Raw genomic sequence first — 12,128 nt, 5'->3', positions numbered from 1 at the left:
TGTTTCCCTCTAGCATATAAGATATTTAAACACACATACACACACACACACACACACACACACACACACACACACACACATAAACATGCTGAATTCCTCTCAGCCTTTGGATTTTATGATAAAGATCAGTTACTCCTCCAGGATGTAAAACAATGTGGAGTCATAATATGTCGAATGAAGTGAAGAACGCAAACAGTTTACTGGGTACATTTTCTCTATAACTTCTGCATCGAGGCAATGAACTTCTTTCTTAAATTAGCACCATCATTTTTCATGTGGTTTAAAAATAAACAGGTGGCGTGGGTTATGTCGCTGCCCACAAGCATGCAAACAACGTCAAAGCAGATGGGCTCAAGAAGTCTGAGAGCGGCTTGAAGTTATTTTTAATTAGTGAAACGTGGCTCTTTATTGGGCTAAGCATGTGGGAACTTGGCTCTGCAGAGAAGCAGGGCCCCGGAACCACGTGGAACCACGAGGATCCTTGGGGGTGCTTGAGGGTTACCGTTAAACACCCCGCCCCCTGCTTCTCTGTGCAGGTGCAACTCGAGTGTCTCGAAACAGATATTTTTTGCAACCTTCAACGTATCTTATATTTCCCTTGGGTCAGATATGTGTTCTTTTAATTTAGCGGATGGACCCAACTTTAAGTAGGGCCTTATCTTGACAAGGGGAAAGCCTCGGGGTGGATCCGCGGTGGACTAGGTCATTTTGTAAACCGCTCAGAGAGCTTCGGCTATGGGGCGGTATATAAATTAAATAAATAAATTTATATGACACAGAAGCCATTGTGGAGCCATCCCAGGGCTTTCCCCCGAGGGTCTGAAATAAAAAAAGTTAGGGACTTAACCTGACTTTTTCCCCCTTGCCGTGAAGCAACAATGGCATCTGCCATCTGTCACGTTGCTCTGGAGTTGCATCAGAGGCTTGTCCAGGCAGATGACAAACCCTGATTGGTCTCCATCGCTCCGGACAGGAGGGAGGGGGCGGGCCAGCAAACCAAATGGCTGCTGGAACGCCTCTGTGCTTCTCCAGCATGGGGAGAAGGACACTTGGCCCCTGGAAAAAGGGTTTCTTTTAAATAAAAAAAATGGAGGGATGCACAGCTGCTGCTCCTCGCATGCAAACCCCACACTCGCTCCTCAGGTGGGGACAATCTGAGGGAGTGCAGGTGCGGGGTTTGGGGGGCTTAAGGCACCAATGCGCCCTCGTCAAGGCAGCCTTTAGGTTGCCCTTAGTTTGATACAGCAAAGTCTTCAAGCAAACTTACACGGCTGTCAGAGTTGGATGCACTGTGCCCACCCTGTCTCAGTGAAGCCATGCTCACTAGCACCCCTCGGCACAGCCTGTGCCATGGTGCACCTCTATGCACCGCCCCCAGGACTGTCCGTTCCATTCCCCTGAGGGGGATGCCCCACAGCACGGAGGGGGCAAAGGCATACTCTCTCGCTTGGCCTACTGATCACTCTTGACTGTATGGGCTGCAAAGCTATGTCCTGGTTAGGGAAGTGTGCCCCTAGTGGCTGAAGATGTTGCTTCTGGCTTCAACCACATGGGCACATTTAAAATTGGTTAAAATTAATGTGTTTTAAAAACAAAATAACTCCGGGGGTTGTGCACCTGAGTATGCATACGAATTTTCTACATTTCACGGTCTTGCTGCTATGACACTGATAGACGCACATCCTCTTTTATTATTATAGATTTAAGATGCCACAAGATGGCCCAGTTTTTATTGGAGCAGCATTGATGGAGGAAGGGCTGCTTAACACTAGGGTGACCAACTGTCAGGATTTCCCCAGATTTGTCCTGGTTTTTGTTCTTTCCATGGTGTCAGGGGGGATTTTCTATAATTTTCAATAATGTCCTGGAATGACACACCTTCCCCTTTAAGGCTGCCATTAGCATGGCAGGAAGGAATGACATGCTTTCTTGAGGCACATCATTCCCCCCACCACGAGCTCCAATTGAGGTCTTAAAGGGGAAAGTGGGTCATTCGTGAACATTATAGAAAAGGCCCCAATTGGAGTGGATGGTGAAATCCTTTCCCCTCCTCCACTCCAATCGGGTTCTTTAAGGTGGCGGGGGAATAACGTACTTTCTGCAGGACTCAGAAAGCTGCTTCCCCACACACACACTAGGTGTCCTCTTTTTTGGTTTCCCAAATATGGTCACCCTACTTAACACCCCTATCTACATGCTACTTTCCAGATCTAAAACACACACATACACACTGATGATGCTATCAGCTCCAAGCAGGGGGTGGGGAGGACAGGCACTCTACAGGTACCTGTAACTTTTCCACTGCGGGAGTATCAGCAACCTGGCAGTGGGGGGAATTAGTACTGGGGAATAACGCAGGGTTAGCTATACTTTCCCTGAGCACCCACAGCTCCTTTAAGGTTTAAAAAAAAGGTGTCAGTAGACCTGATTACAGATCTTCTACGACATATGTAATTTGGATACCAGCAGAAACTGTTATCAAGGAATCATGAGAGACAAATTTTATCATTCTGGGGTTGGAATAGACATAAAAAGCATCCAGTCCAGCTCTCTGCAAGCACACTAGGAGGCCCCAGGCTATGCTCACAAACTCCCCCATTCTAAGCTGTGCCGACTCATCTTGTCACCCTAGAGATGTGATGTGACAAGAACTCAGGAATTCTAAGCCCTCTTCCTTCACTCCTGATCCAGGATTCTGGTATGTGCTCAGAATTGGGGAGAAAAGCTTGGAACAGCTCCCTCTGTAACATTTTTTTCACGAGGGAAGCTAGGATCTAGTTTACAAGGGGATTTCAAAGTGAAGGGGTGTTCCTGGCAGCCATGTAGAGAAAGACAGACAGACAGTCAATGAATTGCCCAAGTTTCATGGGGGAGCAAAGATTTCAACCCATCTCTATGTAGTTTAAATCTAATGCTCTGTCAACTCTTATACCATAGGTTTTCCTTATTTGAAAGAAAAAACTCATTTAATGGAGAGCTGTGTCCATACTGGACATGTTGATTATGCAGAGTTGGGTAATGGATCTGTGTATACACTTCTGGTTCTCTTCCTGTGGTTTTCTTTCGGGAGCTCGTAGGAATTCCATCATAAATAGCAAGGTCACTTCATGTCAAAGCCAGAAAGCATCACAGAATTATGAAAGCTTGAACTAAACAACGCATACTTCGCAGCCCATCCTGGGAGACCCAAATGTAATCTAATTGAATCCCCACTCTAATAATTGTATCCTCTCGGGCAAAACAAGACAACGGCTGAGAGGGCCAATTGCAGAGTTGGAGAGAACTGGATATCAGGATGATTTACTAGCCAGCAACCTAACCTGTATATTCAGCAGTTTGTACAAGGGACTATTAGGGTGACCCTATGGAAAGGAGGACAGGGCTCCTGTATCTTTAACAGTTGTATATAGAAAAGGGAATATCAGCAGGTATCATTTGTATGCATACAGAACCTGGCAAAATTCCCTCCTCATCACAACAGTTAAAGCTGCAAGAGCCCTGCCCTCTATTGTATCTGGTCAAGAGGGCAGGGCTCCTGCAGCTTTAACTGTTGTGATGAAGAAGGAATTTCACCAGGTCCTGCATGCATACAAATGACACCTGCTGAAGTTCCCCTTTCTATATACAATTGTTAAAGATACAGGAGCCCTGTCCTCCTTTCCATAGGGTCACCCACCTGTATCCTTTACCTGCGGATTGGAAAGTATCTTCGGGAATGGGCCATTCTGAGTGGGCAAATAGCTGCTAGGGAAAAGGTTAAACAACCCTCCCTTCCTCCTCCCAGGCTGCTGGTCCAAAAAAAAAAAAACCACCACTTTGGGGAAAAAGAATCACTCAACCTTATTTATTTATTTGCAGATTTATATACTGCTCCGTATCTGACAAGATTCCTGAGTGGTGAACTACTGTATGATAAGAATGAATGAATGAATGAATGAATGATAATAATAATTCGGAATAAAAATAAAAGTGTGTGATAAACTTGCAAACATGTCTTCAAGCTTCCTGCCCAGTATAGACTACAAGAGAAACTACTATTTCAGAAAACTGTAACTCACTTATAGAAATGCCACCGAGGCCGTTGTTTGGGGAATTTTGATCCAGCCATTTTAGCCGCATGTAAAAGCTCTGCTGCAAAGAAGAGCTCATCTAATTCCTCCTGGGAGTGAGGACGTGTTGCTGCTTGGAACTCTTGCAATGCTGAGGCAGACAGTTTATTATGAGGAATGAATATAATAGCATCCCATGCGAGGGCAGCAGAGGATAACGCCAAGCCACGCCACAACCAGACCGCAGTGGCCACAGAAGCGATTTGCAGTAGTATACGGGTGTCCCCTCAGGGCCTCAAGGAAGTCTTCTGCTCACTAAAATCAGTGGGAGTGATTGCACCCCTTCCCTCCACCATGGTCAGACTTCAATTTCACCCTGACTATCAGGTGTTCTTCAGTCATTCATTACCATGCCTTTGTCGGGTGGTGTAATCACTTCAACTTGTACAGAACCTTCAGTTGCGTTCAGTTAGGGAGCATTCAGTCATGTAAGCGGATGTAACACGTTGCAAATGAAATGTATGCCGCTGGAGCCCTCCAGTACCATGGAGGCTGTAGTGCAGATAGACTCAATTTAATCGCTGCTGTTTCACACACTGTGCCCAGCTTCAACAGACTCTTCTAGTGGGTGGATAAAATTACAGACTCCAGGAGACTGAGAACCTGCTCCATCTAACACCATCATTATACGTCGCTGATGACAGGCGTGGCATTGCAAAACGGAAGCATAAGTATGGCCAACTCAACACTCTAAAAACACAATCCTGTGGATTTTGGGTTTGTTCCCCCCCCCCCCCCCGTTATGGACCAGCATAGCTATTTTTGTTTTGGGTTTATTTGTATTTATCTGGGTTAGAGCCAGACTGAGGCCGGATCTACACTACTGCTTTAAAGCGCTTTATAACAGTTTTATAGTGCTTTAAAGCAGTTAAAGCGCTTTATAACTGTTATAAAGCGCTTTAAAGCAGTAGTGTAGATCCTGCCTAAGTCATACTTAGTACAGACTAATTTCAGTTCTATTAATTTCATGGCTCTACTCCAAGTATGACTAAGTCTGGAGCTAACCTTTTCAGTATACAATAATGTGGTTGTATTCCCACCCCCCGCATCCTCAAACTCCACCCCTGAGGATGGAACTGCTCATTTACAAAAAGTCCTTAACCATAAGGTACTTTCATCAAAACCTGGACTCCAATTAGGTGACATTTTATGGAAAACCAAATTGATAGCTGTAGTGTTCCACCCACAAGTCAGTCCCCTAATGTATGTCTGTATTGGTAAGTCTGTGGTGAGTTTAGAATGTTGACCTGAGTGGGTGGAGTTAGAATGTCTTGGGAGGGGGAGGAGTGATATATAAGGGAAGGACTGAGGGGATTGAGAGGAGACTTTTTAGGTACTTTTAGAGACTTTAGCCTTTCGTGCTTTAGCTCTTGGTGTGTAGAATGCTATTGTTCTGGAGAGATTGAGGTTCAGTATAGAGAGTCGTGTTTTGTGAGGGTGGGGTGCAGATAGACAGTTTGTATATAGTAATAGTGATAATAAAGTTCAAGAGTGATTGTCTGAGGGAAAGGAAAGCGTGTATGTGAATAAGTGAAAGGATTGGATGAAAGGTTTCAAAAGGGTTTTTAAATGTTTTATTTTGAAACAAAGCTTGTGAACTTTTAAAATAAATTTTAATTATTTTGTTTTAACTACCACAAATATCCCACGTGTCTGTTTGGCATTTATTATCTGAAGTTTATTCATTTAACACCCACTCTGACAATAATTCACCTCAGCACATATAATTCACGGCGTATTATTTTATTATTGAAATCCTTCTCCATTTTAACCCCTTCCTCCACGTAGTTTGGAGAAAGGCGGTGTTTGTCCCTCACCTCAGGCGTATCAAGCGGTGGTGCTTGGCTTGGGCAGGGAGTGGCTGCGGCCGGGCTTGTTGTTCAGAGCCTGTGTTGTGGCAACAGCCCTATTCGTTAAGTCATTATACAGCTAATGCAGAGCAATAGTGCCTCTAGCGGCTTGTTTATATGCCCTGTTTAGCCTGTTGTGGCTGCGCAGTGGTGCTGCGTTGTTTATATGATACAGCCACCAACTCGCAGCCGAATCTGGCTTCACCCCCTGAAACTGCGGGGTTTTTTTTTGAGCTGTTGATTTACCGTAATTTTTTAAGGTACTTTAAGGTTTCCTTGTCTGACTGTGGGAGCCTCAATTCAGGTTGAGCCAGTGGGCATTCCTGGGGGCAGATCGAAGCCCAGGGTAAGTCCAGGTAAGGGTGGGAAGGCAGGGCCAGGGGCAGGCTCCACAGGCCACCAGTGCTGCAGTTTTTCTGGCTGATTGGGCAACCCCACCCCCCGCCATTCGGATTGATCGTTCCCGCCTTGCAGCTGTGATGCTGTGGGGTTTTGTGGGAACCAAGCAGCATAGCAGCATCATATAGACAGGGCCGGTGCTACCATATAGGCCACTCAGGCGGCTGCCTAGAGCACCAAGCTAAGAGGGGCGCTGGGCACATTGCAACACTCGCGCATTGGCTGTGAGCCGGCCCGGCCCGAGGATTCAGCTGGGCCTGGGCGGGCGAGATGGCACCCCACGCCCGCCCAGCTGAAGCAAAGCCAGGGATGCTGGGGTGGGGGTGGGGCGGCACCACGTTCAGACTTCTGGAACGCACTCGGAAGAGAGAGAGAGAAAGAGAATGTATGGGTGAATGGGGTGCATACGGTCTTTGAGTGAATGCATGTGTTCATTCGTGTGTTTGTTTGGAGTGAGTGATGCTGAGTGTGTGTGTGCACACGTGTGAGTTGGGGGGGATGATTTGGAGGTGATATTCCTATTAAATAACGCATTTTAGACTCATAGACGTTCCTTTCCAATTTGTTTGCTATAATTGGCATGACGTATTTCTTGCACTTTAAAATAAATTTAGCAGTTTCAAGTTTTGTGCTTCTTATTTTTTCCAGGAAACATATGTTCTTAAAAATCAAAGTTGGCATTTATTTATTTATTTGGGGGTGGGTGGGTTTGAAAATAGCTCACCTTGTCTAGGATGCAAAATAGTCTGGCACCGGCCCTGCATATAGACACCCTCTAGATTTCAGGCTTGAACAGCAAAGGAGCTCTTCTAGGTGTACCCACAGTAGAAAATGAATGTGAATAGGAATTGAGGAGTAGGGAATAATAGGAGGCCTATTTGCCAAAGTGTGCCTCGTTGTTGTATTTCCTGCCTTTGTTCTATGTTTCGGCTCCTTGGAATGGAAGTGAGCATGGTGTTTTAAACAGGAAACGGCTTGGATTTAGTTCTGACTACCAACAGCTATTAATGGCTCATGCTCTGCTTTTAATTATGGTGAGGCCCAGCTGAAACCACGTGGACCTGAATACCATACAGCTTCACCTTACCATTTATGAGCATGTAGAGATGGGGCATTAATTAGGTAACCAAAAAGAATGTGCTCTTTAAAAGCTTTGTTATTTCTTAGAAGGGGTAGACACCAAAAAGCTTTTTGACCTGCTCAAAAATAATCATGCGTTCATCACAGTGTTTGGAGTTACCAGAATCTAGCTTCTGTGCACCTATGCTGTGCTGGCCATTTGCCCTCAGCCTGTGCTGCTTCGCCAGCAACAACTCTCTTTATAAACACTGCTATTTTCTTTGTTCCTCCTTTCTAGCTGGTGGCCACCCACAGAAGAGAACAGATTGGCGCCATACAAAAGAAGAAGTCCCCTGTGGTCCCTGTTGTTTAACATATTTGTGTTTTTTTAGGTACAATATCTGAGTACAAAATACATACACATTGCACAAGCTGTGGAAGTTACATGTGCAGGAGCAGCAATCAGGAAAGTTTCATACATATGCAGGAGCAGCAACCAGGAAAGGAGCCAGTGTGGTGTAGTGGCTAAGGTGTTGGACTGGGAGTCAGGAGATCCAGGTTCTAGTTCCCACTTGGCCATGGAAACCCACTGGGTGACTTTGGGCCAGGCACAGACTCTCAGCCCAACCTACCTCACAGGGTGGTTGTTGTGAGGATAACATGGAGAGTAGGAGGATTTTGTATGCCACCTTGGGTTCCTTGGAGGAAAAAAGGCGGGATATAAATATAATAAATAAATAAATGTCAGCCATGTCTGTTTTAATGGGACGTGGCAAAAGATGCATATAAGTTCACTTCATGTTTGATTTGGTGCACACCTGCTTTGTACTTGGGTGTTATACCTCCGTTGGAGTGGCTCTGTGGGTGCTTCCAGATTAAGCTTTTATTGTGCAATCTCACTGCCTCATTTATGGAATTTTACAGGGTCTAGATGGCTTCATGTTTCATTCTTACCTCAAAAATTTTAGAACTCAGCCTTGATTATGGATGGATGAATCTGTTGGTTTATTTTTCTTTCACTTTCCCATCTTTCCAATCTTCAGTTCATCTTGAACTTCGAGAATTTCTCCAATTTTAAATTTGGTTCATCCTGAATGTTGAGATTAAAAAAAAAGTTAATAAGAAAATTTATAAGCAAGTTTATGCACCTTTCTCCCAATGCATGATTTCCCCCTAATATACATTTATTTACAAGCAATTTTCCTTATATAATGTGTTTTTGAACACATGCTCTCTAAAGTATGCACTTTTGTATGAATTTTTTTAAAATTGGAGAACACTATTCCAAAATCTGGAAAAATGTGAATTTCAAATGATAACACTGGTTCAGTTCACATAGCAGTTCAAAAGTACAAAATTAGGTTGCATTAAAATGTGAACTGAATTACTTTCTCTCCCATCCTTAGCCCTGATGTGGAAAACAGATTTCAGGTTCGGTTCCAGAGCATCAGTTACATCCCCACTGATTTCCTCATAATCAGACTATCAGTGTAATAATGCAAACAGAAGGACTCAGGCTTTTACTCCACAGATACACCCAATGGAAAATACTACTTGACAAACCGTCCCATGGAAACACAGGCACCCTGTACTACAAGCAGCTCATGGAAAGCAGGCAGAGAACATTTGCAAAAAGCAATGAAATCAGAACCAGGTCTAGGGAGAGAAGCTATTACAATTTATATTATATTATAATAAATAGTCTTCTAAAAGGAGACGTTTCCAGCAGATAGGAACATGGGAATCCACCCTTGGTCCATCTAGCCCAGTATTGTCAACACTGACTGGCAGCTGCTCTCCAGGGTTTCAGGCAGGAATTTTTCCAGCCCTAACGAGATGCCATGGTTTGAATTTGTGAATTTCTACATGGGAAGCAGGTGCTCTACCAGGGAGCCACAACTCCCTCACCCCAAGGTGCAAGCCTGAAATCCGTCATCTCCCCACCCCCACCACCAACCCAGTATCTGTACTGGTTAACTGATACCCCTATCTCAACTGGCCTGACTTTCTTCAGACTCCTAGGAAATCTGCCAGAAGGTCTTTCTGGAAATAAAAGAAGCATGTAACTGAGCTGGCTCCTTAATCTTTTTTGTCTCATGATCCTTTCGCTCTCCCAGGGAGTTCCAGCCTCAGCCGCTCGTTGATTTGTTCAAAATCACACTGTCTAGATGTCCCATCCGGTCGCCCTCCCTGCTTTTCTGAATAGCCTTCCCACATGAGGCAGGAGGCCAAGGAGCCCTTTCAGGGGAAGAGGGAACTATAAATGGATGGCATGGGTTTGTTTTAATATGCCTGTATATCATTCAAACTAGCTGAGATCACCCACCAGTGCCCAGCCACTGGGGGCCCTTGGTGTGTGCTCTTGGCTCCCACCGGTCTAATGGGAGGGGAAGTGGGAAGGAAAAGGTCATGGTGCAGATTGTGCCTCTGGAGTCAAGAACGGCATGAGTGAGATGACCTGGTGCCAGCATTGCTCTTGACACAATGCACAGCTGATGCCGCTGACGCAATAGCAATCAGGCCTGGCTGTCTGCAGTGCGCCGGCTCACTACGCATCAATGTGCATTCAGTGTGCAACCACTTTGAAGAGCTGAATTAGTGTTGACACAGCTTTCGGAAGACACAGAGGCAATAGGCTGAACGACAGGTATATGTTTCTTTCTTCCTCCAGCCTCTGTCAGTGGCCCCAGATAGGGAAATTGCAAGAGTCCCCCGGCCATTCTGCATCCTGAAAGACTGGTGGGATGTATTTTAGGGACGAAAGGATTGGGAGGGGGAAAGGGTGGTTGGAAAACTCATCTGCTGCTTCGTTTGTTATTTGTTATTATTTTACATTTATATCCCATCTTTTTTCCTCCAAGGAACCCAAGGTGGCATACATAATCCTCCTCCTCTCCATTTTTATGCTCACAACAACAATCCTGTGAAGTAGGTTGGGCTGAGAGTCTGTGACTGGCCCAAAGTCACCCAGTGAGCTTCCATGGCTGAGTGGGTATTAGAACTCAGATCTCTGGACTCCCAGTCCAACACTCTAGCCACTATACCACACTGGCTCTCACACTGGTTTGGTATTAAATGCTCAGATGTGCAGCTGGAAGACCATCTCAACTCAACATATAGGTCAAACTTCCCCAAGCCAGACCCCCTCCAGATGTGTTGGACTACAATGCCCATCATCCCCAGCCAGTATAGCTGTGTGTGATGGGAGTTGTAGTTCACCACATTTGGAAGGCATCATTTCAGGAAGCCCGAAAGAGATGAACCATCCCTCCCTTCTTTAGGGTCACAACTTGGGAAGAGAATGTGGGAATCCTATTCATTCAGCCCCCACAAGTGACTGACTCCTTGCTCTCTTCCCTTTCAAGCTAATGATGATGCTTTCCTGATTTCCTGTCATCAGAGTGGGAACTTTCTGAGCAGTTCCTCCGGTTTTCTGCTTGCCCAGAGTCTCGGGGGAGGGAGAAGGTCAGATCAGAGACATGATGGAGCACTGAGGAAGCCAGTAATTAGAAATGGATGTGGCATATGTGCCTCCTATCAGCTAGCCAGTGCAGCACCCAGGAAACACAGACCTAGGCACGGAGGCAGCTCTCCTTGAAGAAGGTAACGTTGAGAAGGCTTCACAGTTTGGGCTCCATGTTTTGAGTCTATTTCCTGGAGAGGATCCGGGTGTATTGGTGAAAACAAGGGGACTGTGAACCAATTATTATTCAAAGTTACTCAAGGTTTTAATTAGTGGAGAAAGTTCTATAACCTTTGTTGAAGGATATGGGAAGGACTGGTCACTAAAGGTGAACTCAGAGAATGCTTCCTGTGTGGCACTTCTAACTGGAGGAAGTCTCCAACCATGTTATTATGCCCCACTCCCTCTGCACCCCTGGATTTCTGAGTGGCAGAAGAAGAGAGCAGGGCCAGCCCAAGACATTTTGCTGTCTTGGGTGGAATAGCAAATGGCACCTTCTCTCTTCATATCAAGGTGCATAATACCCAAGTTATTTTATCACCTGAGGCAGAAAGACCCACAAACACCTCACCCTAAGGGTAAAGCACCTGAGGCAGAAAGGGCAATAATAAATTAAATAGCTATCAGTTCACTTCCCTTTAAGACATCCCAGTTCAGTTGCCCAAGAAAGCTGTCTCACTCGGTCTAATGTTAGGGCCGGCCCTGGAAGAGAAGTCACATGGGGCTTAAGTATTTTGTATTTGTGTTTTTAGATTGTTGGTTATTATGCTTTTCATGGTTTTAATTTTTGTGAACTGCCCAGACAGCTTCGACTATTGGGCGGTATAAAAATGTAATAAATAAATGAAATAAATGATAATCAATTGCCTCCCTATGTCCTTAAGACACCACATGGCAAGTTTTTATGGGGTTATTGTGCATGTGCCAGCCTTGAGAGCCAGGGTGTTTACAACAGAGATTGGCAAGCATTGGTGTGTGTACAAGATGCCCAGAGGCCCTATAGAGTGCTGCAAAATGTACAATTTAAACACTTTCTTCTTATGGTTGTAGGTGGTTATGTATTTCATTTATTTATTTATTACATTTTTATACCGCCCAATAGCCAAAGCTCTCTGGACAACACCGCTCCTACCATCTCCCTTTCTCTGTTTTGCTCCCTCCATTTCCCCTCCCACAGCTGCTTCTCAGTTTTCAATAGGAAGGAAATCACGAATGTAAAGCCTGTGACATTTCTAAAGATATACTTTC

This window comes from Elgaria multicarinata, chromosome 3 (assembly GCF_023053635.1).
Source record: "Elgaria multicarinata webbii isolate HBS135686 ecotype San Diego chromosome 3, rElgMul1.1.pri, whole genome shotgun sequence".
In the NCBI taxonomy this organism is placed as follows: Eukaryota; Metazoa; Chordata; class Lepidosauria; order Squamata; family Anguidae; genus Elgaria; species Elgaria multicarinata.
The sequence above is the reverse complement of the archived record's forward strand: the minus strand, read 5'-3'. Positions refer to the sequence as shown.